Consider the following 18,098-nt stretch of genomic DNA (forward strand, 5'->3'; position numbering starts at 1 on the left):
ACAGGATCGGCTTTCGGGTGGTACACATCGCTGCCACCGAACTCGATCCGGACTTGGAAGCAGTTGGAAGAGCAATTCCACATACAGTATCACTCAGAGGCTTCCGAGGCTGGTATTGCCGATCTAGCACAAGTACGACGAAGCGCGGGGAAACAAGTGTCGAATACATCCAGCGCTTCAGGACCATTAGGAACCGATGCTATTCGGTTCACGTAAGTGAAAAAGAAGCAGTCGAGTTGGCGGTGGTGGGTCTCTCATCATCGATCAAGGACGTGGCCTCCCAAGCAGACTACCCTTCATTGGCGCACATGGTGCAGAAGCCGTCAGCATATGAACAGCGCCACCCAGATGTTTACCAGGACAAATTCAAGCGTGCGGTGGTCCTGGTTGAGGCGGACGAGGATGAAGGTGCTGCGGGAGATCGAGAGGTAGCAGTGGCTGAATGGACTCGGGCGGCGGGCCCCGTGTCCTGCAAGTGGGTTAAGCCACAAGGTCCTCCAAAGGGTTCGACTTCGACGTGACCAAAGCTGAGCAGATTTTCGACCTCTTACTCACGGAGAAGCAGCCGAAGGTACCCGAAGGCCACAAGATCCCCACGGTGCAGGGAGCTGAACGGAAAGCCATACCGCAAGTGGCATAACACGTTCACCCACACCACTAACGACCGCAGGGTGTGGCGTCGGCGGATCCAAATGGCGATAGAAAAAGGGCGACTAATTTTCAACCAGTACGCCATGAAGGTCGACACACACCCCTTCCCCGCCATTAATATGGTGGAGTATACTTACCATGGAGGGTGCCAGCCAGATTTCTCGTGCAATACCCACATGGTGGGACCTGGGCACCACTCTGGTAAGGACGGAGATGAGGGCAGTCTGCTCTCATAGCAAAGACACGAGAGGAAGCCGCTCCACGCGATCGGCTCCGCCACGACGGCAAGCGCTACGTCACGGAGGGAGAAGTGAAGAACATAAGATATCGGCGACCTCTCTCCGATCACCTCCTCAACAAGTATGTGAGTCGGTATGACCAACGCCGACGATACAACGACGATGATGAAAAGGATCGTCTGGCTAGGGACGACAGGAGACGTCGTCGGCATGATCGCGACGAGGAGCGATATGAGCGCCACACCAAGGAAAAGTCAAGGGAGCAAGACGACGAAGATAGGCACTGGGACTGCCCCTTCTTCGATACACTCGCTGGGATTCAGGAATGAGCCGATTGCCAACAATCGGCAACCGCCCGAATGCAAACGAAGAAGAAGGATGCAGCTAACGTGTCCGTGTTCAAGCATCTAGGGCCTCTCCGCCTCGGAACAAGCATGCCTGAGTCCGCTCGGGTGGAAGATCTCGAGGAACTAGAGGACGATGATGAAGAAGACAAGTATCATCGGCCAAGGTGGTGCCCCGATGGGCTCGGCCGTTCCCAGAAGCGAAGGGTTCAGCGTCTGCGTGGGTTGGAGGAAGCTGAAAGGTTATACCTGCACACGTTGAGGAAGGCACGACCTGATCTGGCCGCCAAAATTCAGCGAACCCTGGACGAAGAAGGTCGGCCACAAAGGAAAGAGTGGCGCCCCAGACAAAAGAAAGCCGATGATGAGACATCGGCTGGCACAAACATGGTCTTCATCCTTCCAACGGAGTTTAGCGCTCCAGGACTAGACGAAGCACCTGTGGCACAACTGGACTGCGGCCCATGGCCGGTCATCTTTGAGAAGCCACGAGAAAGAAGTTACAGGCATCTGAAGGCCCTTTACTTGCGAGGATACATCAATGGGCAGCCTGTCAACAAGATGTTGGTGGACACCGGAGCGGCAGTTAACATTATGCCATACTCCATGCTACGTCGGTTGGGACGCTCCAGTTCGGATCTGATCAAAACCAATGTAACATTGAGCGATTTCAACGGCCAAGCATCTGACGCACAAGGTGTTCTGAATGTGGATCTGACCGTAGGAAGGAAAACTGTCCCTACGACGTTCTTTATTGTCGACAGCAAAAGCTCCTATGTTGTCCTACTAGGGAGAGATTGGATTCACGCCAACTGTTGCATTCCCTCCACGATGCACCAATGCCTAATACAGTGGGATGGAGATGAAGTAGAAGTCCTCCACGCAGATGATTCAGCCGAGATTTCGACGGCTGGCATGAACGTTTGGGAGACATCAGGCCAAGAGCCACTCTCAAGCATCAATTTGGACGACTGCGAGCGCATCGACGTGACAAAGAACGGGGTTAGGCTGGTTTTATCCACCGGCCTGACCGTGTAACAAGAGCAACATCGATGGACAAACGTGGCGATGCCGATCCAGGAGATCGGCCCCAAGGATTTGTGGAGGAACATTGCAAAAGCCTTCATCGAGCAAGCAACATGGAGGCCGATTCCAGCAATCGGCCAAAATTATCCTCACCATCCATTCTGCCTGGGTTCAACGCCAATCTAATGGGCAATAGGGTTACGTCGGCTAATGAGCTAGAAGAAGTCCACACTGGTCCTAATCAAGCCGACGTTCGCATAGAGTGCCTTGGTTAATCACGAGCCGATTTCAGCAGCTACCTGCGGAGAATCGGCTCGGGGGCACCTAATCGGATGAACATGTGCGATACATGTGCAGTGAAACATCGGGGGCCGATAGAAAAATCGGCCTGTAAAAAAATTCTCACGCGAGTTTCTCGCAAGGTACAGCCGATGCACGGGCATCGACTTTAGAGCCGAGGGACAAAGCCGATGCATGGCCATGGACTCTAGCACAATGACACCGGATCTACCAGTTACGTATCAGAGGAAATCTGTTTCTGAGCCGTTGAGCGAGCTTCTGCAATATCGGCTTTCAACGGAAAGTAATCGGCTCTGGCTGGCTCTGCATGGTAGTTTTCTCGGACATGATCGAACCCAGGTCCATTTGTCTGAATTGCGTGTCCTCGTCTCTGTTTCGCCTTAATTGAGACTCGGGGGGCAGCTGGCCTGGTGGATGTTCTGACTCTGAAAGCCGATTGGGTGGCCGTCGGCTAGTCCTGCGCCGCGATTTTCGTCAAAGGTGGTGATCCAGCAGAACTCGTACTCATTGGTCGAGAAGATGGAAGATAGATCATGAGGGCTTGATGCGCTGACGTCGGCTTATTGAGATTTGACCAAGTTCGCGATCACCCCGTAGGGATGAAGGGCGGATTATGAGAAACCGACGCGTTGCCATCGGCTCATCGAGAATCGGCTTAAAAGAAATCGGCAAATCAAATTGGGGAAACTTCTTCATTAATGAACAGGATTTCTTACAAAGAAAGAGCTGATTGCTCAAAGAAGGAAGAACAGAAGAAGGGTCTGTTGACCAATCTACTACTACTAGGCCTACACTAGTAGATCCTAGTCTACGGGCCATCGCTGCCCTCGTCGTCATCCTCGGAACTCTCATCGGCACTGCTGCCGATGGGCTCCTCGTCGCTACTCCCGTAGCCCTCTACGGGAGCTTCATCCTCCTCTTCATCGTCGCTGCTGTCGTCGTCCCACCACATTCGGAGGCGTTTCGCCGGCGGGTAGCCCTCGAGGGAGTCGTCGTCGTCGTCGTCTTCCTCTTCCTCTTCTTCAGAGGAGGGGCAGCCGTTCCAGGGGAACTGGTCATCCTCGCTTTCCGATTCCAGTTCCCCGTCGGCGAGGAACTGGAGATCTTCATCCCCGCTGGTCAAGGACTGGTCGTCCTCGGACCAGATGGAGGAGGCGTGGTCTTCCTGGTCCCATTCTTCTGGTGCGCGGATGTCCTCCGGCGTCTCGCGGGAGGAGGAAGACCCATAGGAAAGACCGGAGGAGGATGAGGAGGAAGAAGACATGGTGGCGCAGGAGGGTTTTTTGGGTGCTAATGCGAAGGGGATGAAGAAGCGAACTGTTTAGAACGGTTAAATAAAAGGGGATATGAGGGAGATTCAATGCCACAGCAGTTCCCGAGGAAGTGGTGCCCAACGAAAAATTTCGCAGTCCACGTGGAGAAGTGGAAGGGGCAAGGCATCATGATGAAGGATTCTGCGGCGGTTTCTGCTCTGCCACGACATGACCCGACGGAGGAAAGGCATAATGATTTTGGAAATGTCATTTCCAAAACCAGGGGGCATGTGTTATCACCAGAATTTGACCGAGTCGGAGGTGGGCCGCGATCAAGATGGGTTTGAAGATTATATACAGAAGAAATACGTGAATCGGCCTTATATACAAAGTTTGGGCTAGTTTGCCCTTGTATCTGTAACATAGTAGGTTACGTGTCGGTTAGTTAGAGTTTGCCTCGTGCACGGTTGGGATTATTCCCACGTTAGAAAGTCCCCTGGACTATAAATATGTATCTAGGGTTTATGAAATAAACAACAACCAACGTTCAACACAAATCAATCTCGGCGCATCGCCAATTCCTTCGTCTCGAGGGTTTCTCCTGGTAAGCACCATGCTGCCTAGATCGCATCTTGCGATCTAGGCAGCATAAGCTTATTTACGTTGTTCATGCGTTGCTCGTGCCGAAGCCTTTTGATGGCGAGCAACGTAGTTATCTTAGATGTGTTAGGGTTAGCATTGTTCTTCGTATCATATGCTCGTCGTAGTGCAACCCTTATACATCTAGCCGCCCTTACACCTATCTTAGGTGTAGGGGCGGCACCCCGCTTGATCATTGTTTAGTAGATCCGATCCGTTATGGTTGCTCCTTGTTCTTCAAGGATTAGTTTAATATCCGCAATAGTTAGGCCTTACAAAGGGTTGGAGGATCCAGCGGCGTGTAGGGTGTAGTTTGCTAGCCCTAGACAGGATGTTCCGGGGATCAACCTCGTGTTGGTTTTTAGGCCCTGACTAGGATCGGCTTACGATCACCGTACGCGAGCGCGAGGCCCAATCGTGAGTAGGATGATCCGATTATGCGGTGAAAACCCTAAATCGTCGTAGATCGCTTTAGCTTTATCTTGATCAAGCAGGACCACCATATATTCGTACACCTCGTGCGAATCATGGGTGGATCGGCTCTTTGAGCCGATTCACAGGACAACCTGAGAGCCGATCGAGGCTCGTATTTAACGTTTACGTGTATGCCATGCAGGAAACTAAGCGAGGCATCATCCAACACCTTCCTGACCAGGTATAGGTCAGGTGGCACGCCCTTGCGACGAGCATCGGACGTGTGACCAGAAGGCTTTGCGGGCCGTCGCTCTGAGGGACTGGGGCCAGCCGCAGCCCTGAGTTGTTCCCGACTCTACGGTGTTGCCAGTCGCTGCCCGCCGGTGGGTTTCTGACCGCAACAGCAGCATCGGAATTGGTTCTGGAAGCGGCCACGACAATCATGGCTCCCATGACTACAAAGTGTTTTTGCCATGGGAATCGAAGTACGTATTGAACCTTGTAGGTATGGTTTACTTTGTGATCGAATAAATGATTTGTGGACAAAGGATTGTTTTTTGATAAACCAACTACAAACAAAGAAATTATGATGGGCCCTGACTCCGTTAAAATGGCTATACGCCATGAAATCCAAGATAGATGAATACTTTTTGAAAGTAAATGGATCTATAAAATTGATGGACTTGGATGAAATATCCTTGAATAAGCTCGACTTGTCGAAAAGTTGTTTACGACAAAGTTCAAAGAGTTGACTACGATAAGATTAGATCTTCCGTAGCAATGCTTATAGTCTATGTGGATTATTCTAGTAATCACTACATATTTCTTTTATGAGATATGCTAGTAGGATGGCAAAATACATTACTTATCAGAAGTGCGTATTAAAGGTGTATACAAGATACAATCAAGAGTTTTGCTGGTCCGTGGAATACTAAGATAGGTATACAAACTTCAATTGGATGAAGTGAGTATCGCGGAGTTGGAATCTTCACCGGATGAAATAGTCAAAGAGTTTTTATTTGATTCAGAAACGATGAAGATGCTTGCATTTGCAAGAAATTAAGTGGGAGCGCTGAGACATATTTATAATACTTATGTAGATGACATATAGTTGGTTATAAATGATGTAATTATATACTTGATTAAAAGATTTCATTGAGAAATTAACTTCAATGAAAGGATATGGATCGAAACAAATTTAGTGTCAAGATCTATGAAGATAGATTGAAACATATAATAAAGTTTAAGTCAAAGTACATAGAATGGATATTGAAATAGTTCAATATAGAAGTATTAAGAAAATGTTCTTGTCATATGAAGTTTTAACAAGACTTGAGTGTATCTGACACTCAATGAGTAAAAACACATGAATGATTATAGATCACGAATAATATGTACAAAATCAGATGTCATGTGCTCTAAAGTGTTATGAGCATATACCAGAATGATTCATATGATGATAATTGGACGACAGTAAGAATATCCTTGAGTACTTTAGAAGAACTAAGGATATATATATATATATATATATATATATATATATATATATATATGTTTTTGTATGGGGTAATGACAAACAAATTGCTGTAAAGTGTTACATCGATATTAGTTTGATCACATATAAAAATAAAATTCAATCTCAAATTAGGCTAAGTGTTGTTTAAAAGGTAGCACAATGAGATAGAAGTTGTCTATGTTAGATTTAGATGAGTTCTATATGTTGTGACGGATTCTACAAACGAAGGCAGATTATGACATTGTTTTGACAATGACTGAGGATGTTAAGTCAAGAAGTTTTTTGAGAACTTGGTGTAGTTCCGACAGAGTCAGAACTTTGAAGCTATATTGTGTGTGACAATATTAGTGACATATTTCAGACCGCGGGATTAAGGTTCCACCAGAAGACCAAACATATTTAATGCCGACTCATTTGGAAATGAATGATGCGTTGAGATGCAAATGAATTGCAAAATACATACGTTTCTGAGCATGTCAGATCCATTGACTAAAACTTCTCCCGTGAGCAAAACATGATAAAGCACCGGAAGGCCAAGGTGTTATATCTTTACATATGTAAACTAGATTATTGACTCTAGTGCAAGTGGGAGACTGTTGGAGATATGCCCAAGAGGCAATAATAAAATGGTTATTATAATATATCTTTATGTTTATGATAATGTTTACATACCATGCTATAATTGTATTAACCGAAACATTGATACATGTGTGTTATGTGAACAAGGAGTCCCTAGTAAGCCTCTTGTATAACTAGCTTGTTGATTAATAGATGATCATGGTTTCGTGATCATGAACATTGGATGTTATTAATAACAAGGTTATGTCATTATATGAATGATGTAATGGACACACCCAATTAAGCGTAGCATAAGATCACGCCATTAAGTTATTTGCTATATGCTTTCGATACATAGTTACCTAGTCCTTTCGACCATGAGATCATGTAAATCACTTATACCGGAAAGGTACTTTGATTACATCAAACGCCACTGCGTAAATGGGTGGTTATAAAGGTGGGATTAAGTATCCGGAAAGTATGAGTTGAGGCATATGGATCAACAGTGGGATTTGTCCATCCCGATGACGGATAGATATACTCTGGGCCCTCTCGGTGGAATGTCGTCTAAATAGCTTGCAAGCATATGAATGGTTCATAAGAGACCACATACCACAGTACGAGTAAAGAGTACTTGTCAGGAGACGAGGTTGAACAAGGTATAGAGATACCGATGATCAAACCTCCGACAAGTAAAATATCGCGTGACAAAGGGAATCGGTATCGTATGTAAATGGTTCGATCGATCACTAAAGTCATCGTTGAATATGTGGGAGCCATTATGGATCTCCAGATCCCTCTATTGGTTATTGGTCGGAGAGAAGTCTCAACCATGTCTACATAGTTCGCGAACCGTAGGGTGACACACTTAAGGTTTGATGTCGTTTAAGTAGATATGGATATACGGAATGGAGTTCGAAGTTTTGTTCGGAGTCTCGGATAGGATCCAGGACATCACGAGGAGTTCCGGAATGGTCCGGAGAATAAGATTCATATATAGGAAGTCATATTCCAAGTTTGGAAATGATCCGGTGCATTTATGGCAGGTTCTAGAAGGTTCTAGAAAAGTCCGGAAGAAAGGCACTATGGAAGGTGGAGTCCCGGAGGGACTCCACAAGCTTGGCCGGCCAAACCCTAAGGGAGGAGTCCCATGTGGGCTCCACCTGAGGTGGCCGGCCACCCCACCTAAGGAAAAGGTGGGAGTCCCACCTTGGGTAGGACTCCCCCTTGAGTAGGTTTCCCACCTTTGGGAAGTTTTGGTGTTGGGGTCTTATTCGAAGACTTGGACTACAACTCTTGGGGCTTCCACCTATATAATGAGGGACAAGGGGAGGGTGGCCGGCCACTCTTGCCTCCAACCTTGGCTGCCCCCCTTTGTGGCCGGCGCCCAAGGCACCCCCTCTCCCCAAACCCTAGCGCCCCTCCTCCACTACTTCTCCCGCATACGCTTAGCGAAGCTCCGTCGGAGATCTCCATCGACACCGCCACCACGCCATCGTGCTGCCGAGATTCCGAGGAGGATCTACTACTTCCGCCGCCCGCTGGAACAGGGAGAAGGACGTCGTCATCAACACCGAACGTGTGACCGAGTACGGAGGTGCTGCCCGATTGTGGCACCGTCAAGATCTTCTACGCGCTTTTGAAAGCGGCAAGTGATCGTCTACCACAGCAACGAGAGCCTCCTCTTGTAGGCTTTGGAAATCTTCAAGGGTTAGTCTCGTTCATCCCCTCGTTGCTCCCATCTTCTAGATTGCATCTTGGCTTGGATTGCGTTCTCGCGGTAGGAATTTTTTGTTTTCTATGCAACGTATCCCAACAGGGAACACATCGGCTGGGTTATGTTTGCGGAGTATAGAATTGTTAGTTATGCGCTCTCTTATCTATTCTAGCACCTGTAAGTTGAGAGTGTCTATATAGGTTTTTAATGCTTGCGCGCTGCCGCTTAACCCCACCATATTGCCTATGACGTCCTCTTGCATCCTCTAAGTCCCATGCGTGCCTCAAGTACAAAGGACGGCTGATTGACGAATATTTATACGTGTTGAAGTCTTGTTAAGTACGAACCCATATGTATTGTTGCTTTGGGAGATAACCGGGCAGGTATGAAGACATGTGCGATCAAGAACGACGTTAGCAAGGTTACCCTTCCGGCTTGTCCTGGGCAGGGTTATGGACGCCACTGGTTATCTTCAGGACTCTTAGTCCAATTTGTATCTTGTCCGTACTCGGACGTATTCGATCTTCTATATGACTCGGATCTTTGTATTGTATATTTGTATTATTGACTCGTTCGGGTCGTTGTAGTAATATATGTTTATTGTGGGCTCTATTGTAAACTAGTTGTAATGTTATTGCTCGTGGTAATTCCTCTGGTATCACGTGTGTGATTCGTCGCGCACGTCGTGTCGGAGGGCGTCTCCGAATCGATATCGTGTGGATTTCGGCGGGATCGCTGGAATCCTCATGGTACCGGTTATGGGGCGTCACCGTTAGGGATGGGAAAATCAACACCAAAGACAAGTTTCTATTGGATCAAAACCACCAAAAACTCATCTCAGATCCATCCAAGGCAGATTTAGGGCTATTTTCTGGGATTTTTTTTGGAAATTTTCTAGAAAACGAAATTGAGGGTGGGGGGTCAAATTCGTGGCAACCAAGAGATGTTGATACCATATCATGAGACATAGGGTCTAGGATTTGGCCCAATCTCACGAAATTGACTAAGGTGGGGAATGAGGGGATGGGAAAAGGAGGAAGAACACAAGATCCAAAAGAAAAAACACTCACACACCCAATACAAACCAATTTAACTCCCTTAGTTGGTTAGACTAGGCCAATAGAGTCAATCCTTAGAGAGATCCATGGGTAGAATCCAAGAATTGAAAGATTGGTAAAGGAATCAACTCTAGAACATGAGTGAAAGAGTGGGTGCACTTGAATCACACATGAAGAGAGATAGATTCTCAAGAGTAGCCTTGATACATAGGATGTGATGGTCCTAGTAGTAGATGAGATAAAGCGCAAGCATAAAATCAAATCTTAGTCTAACCCTAGATCTGGCCGTACCAGCAGTATATATAGTACCCAGGGGCAGAAGGGTAAAGTTACAAGGCAAAATAGTTTGGACATCTGCTTTCGACGTTTTCCGGTGGTAAAACCGGCACAACCGGTTTGTGCGCTGGAATGGTTCGGGCATTCCGGCGCCAGCGCCGGTGGAGGTTCCGGTTTACCGGTCTTCATTACCGTAAGCTTTACCGGCGAAACCGGTCTGGTTCCGGCGCAGGGTCCGGCGCTGCCGGTTCTGGCACCGGTTTGGTCCAGCTTCTCTTTTCCTCGTTCTTCTTCTTTCTTGATGGCTTGCCTTCCTTGGGGGTCTTCCTCGGGGATGTACCTGATTACATGATGGCGTGTATTTCACACGTTCGTTGGGCAACCCCAAGAGGAAGGTATGATGCGCACAGCAGCAAGTTTTCCCTCAGAAAGAAACCAAGGTTTATCGAACCAGGAGGAGCCAAGAAGCACGTTGAAGGTTGATGGCGGCGGGATGTAGTGCGGCGCAACACCGGAGATTCCGCGCCAACGTGGAACCTGCACAACACAACCAAGCTACTTTGCCCCAACGAAACAGATGAGGTTGTCAATCTCACCGGCTTGCTGTAACAAAGGATTAACCGTATTGTGTGGAAGATGATTGTTTGCGGAGAAAACAAGTAAAAACAAGTATTGCAGTAGATTGTATTTCAAGTAAAGAGAATTGGACCGGGGTCCACAGTTCACTAGAGGTGTCTCTCCCATAAGACGAACAGCATGTTGGGTGAACAAATTACGGTTGGGCAATTGACAAATAAAGAGAGCATGACAATGCACATACATATCATGATGAGTATAGTGAGATTTAATTGGGCATTACGACAAAGTACATAGACCGCCATCCAACCGCATCTATGCCTAAAAAGTCCACCTTCAGGTTATCATCCGAACCCCCTCCAGTATTAAGTTGCTAAACAACAGACAATTGCATTAAGTATGGTGCGTAATGTAATCAACAACTACATCCTTAGACATAGCATCAATGTTTTATCCCTAGTGGCAACAGCACAACACAACCTTAGAACTTTCTCGTCATCGTCCCGGTGTCAATGCAGGCATGAACCCACTATCGAGCATAAGTACTCCCTCTTGGAGTTAAAAGTAAAAACTTGGCCTGAGCCTCTACTAGAAACGGAGAGCATGCAAGATCATAAACAACACATAAGCATAACTTTGATAATCAACATAACAAGTATTCTCTATTCATCGGATCCCAACAAACGCAACATATAGAATTACGGATAGATGATCTTGATCATGATAGGCAGCTCACAAGATCCGACAATGATAGCACAATGGGGAGAAGACAACCATCTAGCTACTGCTATGGACCCATAGTCCAGGGGTAGACTACTCACTCATCACTCCGGAGGCGACCATGGCGGTGTAGAGTCCTCCGGGAGATGATTCCCCTCTCCGGCAGGGTGCCGGAGGCGATCTCCAGGATCCCCGAGATGGGATCGGCGGCGACGGCGTCTCGTAAGGTTTTCCGTATCGTGGCTCTCGGTGTCGGGGGTTTCGTCACGGAGGCTTTAAGTAGGCGGAAGGGCAAGTCGAGAGGCGGCACGGGGGCCCGGACCATAGGCCGGCGCGGCCAGGGTGGGGCCGCGCCGCCCTAGGGTTTGGCCACCCCGTGGCCCCTCTTCGTCTCGTCTTCGGTCTTCCGGAAGCTTCGTGAGAAAATAGGCCTCCGGGCTTTTATTTCGTCCAATTCCGAGAATATTTCTTTACTAGGATTTCGAAACCAAAAACAGCAGAAAACGAGCAATCGGCACTTCGGCATCTTGTTAATAGGTTAGTTCCAGAAAATGCACGAATATGACATAAAGTGTGCATAAAACATGTAGATAACATCAATAATGTGGCATGGAACACAAGAAATTATCGATACGTTGGAGACGTATCAGCATCCCCAAGCTTAGTTATGCTCGTCCCGAGCAGGTAAAACGATAACAAAGATAATTTCGGAGTGACATGCCATCATAAACTTGATCATACTATTTGTAAAGCATATGTAGAGAATGCAGCGATCAAAACAATGTGTATGACATGAGTAAACAAGTGAATCATAAAGCAAAGACTTTTCATGAATAGCACTTCAAGACAAGCATCAATAAGTCTTGCATACGAGTTAACTCATAAAGCAATAATTCAAAGTAAAGGTATTGAAGCAACACAAAAGAAGATTAAGTTTCAGCGGTTGCTTTCAACTTGTAACATGTATATCTCATGGATATTGTCAACATAGAGTAATATAATAAGTGCAATAAGCAAGTATGTAAGAATCAATGCACAGTTCACACAAGTGTTTGCTTCTTTGAGGTGGAGAGAAATAGGTGAACTGACTCAACATTGAAAGTAAAAGAATGGTCCTCATAGAGGAAAAGCATCGATTGCTATATTTGTGCTAGAGCTTTGATTTTGAAAACATGAAACAATTTTGTCAACGGTAGTAATAAAGCATATGCATCATGTAAATTATATCTTATAAGTTGCAAGCCTCATGCATAGTGTACTAATAGTGCTCGCACCTTGTCCTAATTAGCTTGGACTACCCGGATTATCACCGCAATACATATGCTTTAACCAAGTTTCACAAAGGGGTACCTCTATGCCGCCCGTACAAAGGTCTAAGGAGAAAGCTCGCATTTGGATTTCTCGCTTTTGATTATTCTCAACTTAGACATCCATACCGGGACAACATAGACAACGAGATAATGGACTCCTCTTTTAATGCTTTAAGCATTTGACAACAATTAATTCTTTTCTCATTAGAGATTTGAGGATATTTGTCCAAAACTGAAACTTCCACCATGAATCATGGCTTTAGTTAGCGGCCCAATGTTCTTCTCTCACAATATGCATGCTCAAACCATTCAACTCAGTGTAGATCGCCCTTACTTCGGACAAGACGAACATGCATAGCAACTCACATGAAATTCAACAAAGAGTTGATGGCGTTCCCAGTAAACATGGTTATCGCACAACAAGCAACTTAATAAGAGATAAAGTGCATAATTACATATTCAATACCACAATAGTTTTTAAGCTATTTGTCCCATGAGCTATATATTGCAAAGGTGAATGATGGAATTTTAAAGGTAGCACTCAAGCAATTTACTTTGGAATGGCGGGAAAATACCATGTAGTATAGGTAGGTATGGTGGACACAAATGGCATAGTGGTTGGCTCAAGTATTTTGGATGCATGAGAAGTATTCCCTCTCGATACAAGGTTTAGGCTAGCAAGGCTTATTTGAAACAAACACAAGGATGAACCGGTGCAGCAAAACTCACATAAAAGACATATTGTAAACATTATAAGACTCTACACCGTCTTCCTTGTTGTTCAAACTCAAAACTAGAAATTATCTAGACCTTAGAGAAACCAAATATGCAAACCAAATTTTAGCATGCTCTATGTATTTCTTCATTAATGGGTGCAAAGCATATGATGCAAGAGCTTAAACATGAGCACAACAATTGCCAAGTATCACATTACCCAAAACATTTATAGCAATTACTACATGTATCATTTTCCAATTCCAACCATATAACAATTTAACGAAGGAGAAACTTCGCCATGAATACTATGAGTAGAAACCAAGGACATATTTGTCCATATGCTACAGCGGAGCGTGTATCTCTCCCATAAAGTGAATGCTAGGATCCATTTTATTCAAACAAAACAAAAACAAAAACAAACCAACGCTCCAAGAAAAAGCACATAAGATGTGGCCGAATAAAAATGTAGTTTCAGGGGAGGAACCTGATAATTTGTTGATGAAGAAGGGGATGCCTTGGGCATCCCCAAGCTTAGACGCTTGAGTCTTCTTGATATATGCAGGGGTGAACCACCGGGTGCATCCCCAAGCTTAGAGCTTTCACTCTCCTTGATCATGTTGCATCATACTCCTCTCTTGACCCTTGAAAACTTCCTCCACACCAAACTCGAAACAACTCATTAGAGGGTTAGTGCACAATATAAATTGACATATTCAGAGGTGACACAATCATTCTTAACACTTCTGGACATTGCATAATGCTACTGGACATTAGTGGATCAAAGAAATTCATCCAACATAGCGAAAGAGGCAATGCGAAATAAAAGGCAGAATCTGTCAAAACAGAACAGTTCGTATTGACGAATTTTAAAATGGCACCAGACTTGCTCAAATGAAAATTCTCAAATTGAATGAAAGTTGCGTACATATCTGAGGATCATGCACGTAAATTGGCATAATTTTCTGAGCTTCCTGCAGGGCAGTGGGCTCAGATTCGTGACAGCAAAGAAATCTGGAACTGCGCAGTAATCCAAATCTAGTACTTACTTTTCTATCAACGGCTTAACTTGGCACAACAAAACTCAAAACTAAGATAAGGAGAGGTTGCTACAGTAGTAAACAACTTCCAAGACACAAAATAAAAACAAAGTACTGTAGGTAAAACATGGGTTGTCTCCCATAAGCGCTTTTCTTTAACGCCTTTCAGCTAGGCGCAGAAAATGTGTATCAAGTAACATCGAGAGATGAAGCATCAACATTATTACCAGGGGTGTTGGGAGTTTTATCAATTTTAGGCCTATAGTAATTCTTTGGTTTAGGCACCTTAGAGACATACATGAATTTTTGCTCCTTACCCACATAAGCTTTCTCATTAAATTTAAAAGAAGAAAAAGTTGAACTCAATTTTCCCATAGCTTCTTCAAGTTTACCAATTCTATGGGTTTGATTATCATGGATAGCGCAAGTTTCTAGAGTAGCAATTCTTTCATTAATTCCTCCTAGGATTTTATCAAGTTTATCAGTATTATCAAGTAATATTTCCAATTTAGTTTCAACACTACAATTTTTCTCTATGGTTTCCAATTTTTTCATAACATCCTCAAGGGAGGTTTCAATTTTAGTTTCATTAACAGGTGGTGTTCCAAATAAACTCTCAATAATGCAACTAGCTTCTAAAGCGGGAGCGCCTAGGAAGTTACCTCCGCGAGACAATCAAGAACATATCTATTCCAGCTAGAGATACCAACATAAAAATTCCTGAGTAGGATAGTGGTGGAGTGTTTCTTAGTGCACCTATTATGGGCATCACTAATTCTATACCAAGCATCTTTTAAACATTCTCCCCCTTGTTGCTTAAATGAACGAACTTCAACTTCGGGATTACTCATTTTAGCAATAGTAAATAAAGCAAACTAGATAAAGTAAATGCAAGTAAACTAATTTTTTTGTGTTTTTGATATAGCAAACAAGATAATAAATAAAGTAAAACTAGCAACTAATTTTTTTGTATTTTGATTTAGTGCAGCAAACAAAGTAGTAAATAAAATAAAGCAAGACAAAAACAAAGTAAAGAGATTGAGAAGTGGAGACTCCCCTTGCAGCGTGTCTTGATCTCCCCGACAACGGCGCCGGAAAAGAGCTTGATGGCGTGTATTTCACACGTTCGTTGGGCAACCCCAAGAGGAAGGTATGATGCGCACAGCAGCAAGTTTTCCCTCGGAAAGAAACCAAGGTTTATCGAACCAGGAGGAGCCAAGAAGCACGTTGAAGGTTGATGGCGGCGGGATGTAGTGCGGCGCAACACCGGAGATTCCGGCGCCAACGTGGAACCCGCACAACACAACCAAGCTACTTTGCCCCAACGAAACAGTGAGGTTGTCAATCTCACCGGCTTGCTGTAACAAAGGATTAACCGTATTGTGTGGAAGATGATTGTTTGCGAGAGAAAACAGTAAAAACAAGTATTGCGATAGATTGTATTTCAAGTAAAGAGAATTGGACCGGGGTCCACAGTTCACTAGAGGTGTCTCTCCCATAAGACGAACAAGCATGTTGGGTGAACAAATTACAGCTTGGGCAATTGACAAATAAAGAGAGCATGACAATGCACATACATATCATGATGAGTATAGTGAGATTTAATTGGGCATTACGACAAAGTACATAGACCGCCATCCAACCGCATCTATGCCTAAAAAGTCCACCTTCGAGGTTATCATCCGAACCCCTCCAAGTATTAAGTTGCTAAACAACGAGACAATTGCATTAAGTATGGTGCGTAATGTAATCAACAACTACATCCTTAGACATAGCATCAATGTTTTATCCCTAGTGGCAACAGACACAACACAACCTTAGAACTTTCTCGTCACTTGTCCCAGGTGTCAATGCGGGCATGAACCCACTATCGAGCATAAGTACTCCCTCTTGGAGTTAAAAGTAAAAACTTGGCCGAGCCTCTACTAGAAACGGAGAGCATGCAAGATCATAAACAACACATAAGCATAACTTTGATAATCAACATAACAAGTATTCTCTATTCATCGGATCCCAACAAACGCAACATATAGAATTACGGATAGATGATCTTGATCATGATAGGCAGCTCACAAGATCCGACAATGATAGCACAATGGGGAGAAGACAACCATCTAGCTACTGCTATGGACCCATAGTCCAGGGGTAGACTACTCACTCATCACTCCGGAGGCGACCATGGCGGTGTAGAGTCCTCCGGGAGATGATTCCCCTCTCCGGCGGGGTGCCGGAGGCGATCTCCAGGATCCCCCGAGATGGGATCGGCGGCGACGGCGTCTCAGTAAGGTTTTCCGTATCGTGGCTCTCGGTACTGGGGGTTTCGTCACGGAGGCTTTAAGTAGGCGGAAGGGCAAGTCGAGAGGTGGCACGGGGGGCCCAGACCATAGGCCGGCGCGGCCAGGGGTGGGGCCGCGCCGCCCTAGGGTTTGGCCACCCCGTGGCCCCTCTTCGTCTCGTCTTCGGTCTTCTGGAAGCTTCGTGAGAAAATAGGCCTCTGGGCTTTTATTTCGTCCAATTCCGAGAATATTTCTTTACTAGGATTTCTGAAACCAAAAACAGTAGAACAACAGAATCGGCACTTCGGCATCTTGTTAATAGGTTAGTTCCAGAAAATGCACGAATATGACATAAAGTGTGCATAAAACATGTAGATAACATCAATAATGTGGCATGGAACACAAGAAATTATCGATACGTTGGAGACGTATCATTACACAATAAACATTTTGATGAGGTAGCAAGCCATTTAAAGGGAGGTTAGGATCAAGCATGGTAAGGAGCGAGTTCACCTTTTGTTGAAGTGCTTTGGTGCGTGCTCGCGTCATCGGTCCACTTGGGAGATCACTTGGCCTTGGTGTAGCGTCGTTCTTGGACGGGGCTACATCAAATACTTAGTCAAAACAATTCAAATTTTGAGTTTAGCTAAATTCTAATGCAAAAGTTTTTTTCGAGAATGAGAATGCAAAGGTAATAATTTGGAAGACAGGGACATTCTATATTGTTTCCTGCACAGGTGGAAAGTAGTTTTGGCATCCTGTAGCCTATACCTTTGACTTACCAATATACATCTAGGTGGCTTCAGAAAATAGAAATGTATTTGTATACTACCCCATTTGACGTGGGCATTACCCTTCGGGTAACCAGTATTGCCCTATTTGATATTGACAAGTTGGAAGCCCATGAAGCTACCAGAAGGCGAGATGGGCCACTAGGCCGGTGCGTCAGAAGATTCCTTGGCGGACAAGATCAGCAAACGGACAAATAAGGAAAGATTGGATCTAATCTACTGTAAACCTAGTCGTCCTCGGTTAGGACCCTTGAGACCTGGCCTCCTATATAAAGGCCAGGAGAGGGGCTGCCGAGGGACACAATCAATCTTAGCTACAATAGCCAGCAGAAGCTTAGAACTAGGTTACCCTAGCAACTAGCATCTCGATGAGATCACAACCGATCTATTCGGCACCCCATTGTAACCTGTTTTCATCATAATCAAAGAACAGACAGGCAGGACGTAAGGGTTTTACCTCATCGAGGATCCCGAACCTGGGTAAATCGCTCTCCCCGCTTGTCTGTGTACCGATGTCTCGTGTCAGCTTGCAGGATTCCATCAACCCTAAGCCCCTATCGGAGGGCATTGCCGAGGAGCACCCTCGACACCATTTTTTCTATAATAAATGTCACGATTTTGTTTAGATTTTGGTATATTTATACGTATTCTAGTTATACATATATTTATATTTGGGTATG

The sequence above is a fragment of the Lolium rigidum genome, chromosome 6, assembly GCF_022539505.1.
Source record: "Lolium rigidum isolate FL_2022 chromosome 6, APGP_CSIRO_Lrig_0.1, whole genome shotgun sequence".
NCBI lineage: Eukaryota > Viridiplantae > Streptophyta > Magnoliopsida > Poales > Poaceae > Lolium > Lolium rigidum.